Consider the following 1441-nt stretch of genomic DNA (forward strand, 5'->3'; position numbering starts at 1 on the left):
TCCCATGCCAAGCATACTGCCTTGTATAGGGTGAGTGGTACTAGCCTTTGGGCCTACACTGCTAGTAAGCAGTGCATCTCCATTTACCATCCTACAACTTGATATTGAAGGAAGCAGCAGATCTAAGCTCTCTGTTATTAGTCAGATTCTGAGGCTGGGATATATTCTGAATAAAATGGCTTGTGGGTACAGGAATCCAATTGTATCCTGATGCACCTGGGCCTGTTGGGTGGCTACCCATTTATAGATTTCATAGACATTAGAGCTGGAAGGGACCTCGGAAGATCATTGAATCCAGCCACCTGCCCCAGGGACAGGAAGTCAGTTGGAGTCATAAGCCCAGAAGGATGAACATCCAGATTTTTCTTGAAGGCGTTCAGTGTAGGTGCTTGAAATAACTCTAGTGGCAGGCTATTCCAGACCTTGGGGGCTTGGACAGTAAAGAAGTTCTTTCTTATGTCCACCCCGAAATGGTCACGGAGGAGTTTATAACTGTTCAACCTTGTCATCCCTTGGGGTGTTCTGGTGAACAGTCGTTCCCCCAGATCCTGGTGAACACCCCGATAAACTTATAGGTGGCCATCAGATTGACCCTAAGCCTGTGCTTTTCCAAGCTGAAGAGCCCCATAGCTCTCAGCCTCTCATCATAAGGTCTGTTTTCCTGACCTCTGATCATGCACGTGGCTCTTCTCTGGACTCTCTCAAGCTTCCCCACATCCTTTTTTTAATTGTGGAGCCCAAAACTGGATGCAGTACTCCAGCTGCGGCCTCACCAAGGCTGACTACAATGGGAGAATGACGTCTTGGGATTTGCTTGAGAAGCATGTATGGATGCAAGGCAGCGTTTTGCAGCGTTTTACTAGCAGCTGCATCACATTGAAGGCTCATGTTCATCTTGTGGTAAATCATGACGCCCAAGTCCCTTTCATCCATAGTGCTAGCCAGCGTAGCACTGTAAGCATGCTGCAGGCTCTTCCTCCCAAGATGGAGAATCTTGCATTTTTCGCTGTTAAACACCATCAGGTTCTTGTGCACCCATTTTCTGAGCCTGTCTAGGTTAGCCTGGATCACCCTCCTGTCCTCAGGTGTGGATGCTTTACCCCAAAGTTGGGCATCATCAGTGAACTTGGCCAGTCCACTTCTGATACCAATGTCTACATCATTAAAGAAGATGTTGAACAAAATTGGCCCAAGCACAGAGTCTTGAGGAACCCTACTGGTCACCACGATGATTGCCTTCCATCAACCATCAACCTCTGGGTCTGACCACAGAGCCAATTCCTCAGCCAGTGGATTGTGGTAGACCTGAGGCCACAGTTAGCCAGTTTGCCAAGAGGTGATCATGGGATACCAGATTGAAGGCTTTTCTGAAGTCAAGATATACAACATCAATCTCTTCCCCCTTGTCCAGGTGATAGGTCACCTGGTCATAAAAGGAAAT

The sequence above is a fragment of the Gavialis gangeticus genome, unplaced genomic scaffold (assembly GCF_001723915.1).
Source record: "Gavialis gangeticus isolate Ggan-Ray unplaced genomic scaffold, GavGan_comp1, whole genome shotgun sequence".
In the NCBI taxonomy this organism is placed as follows: domain Eukaryota; kingdom Metazoa; phylum Chordata; order Crocodylia; family Gavialidae; genus Gavialis; species Gavialis gangeticus.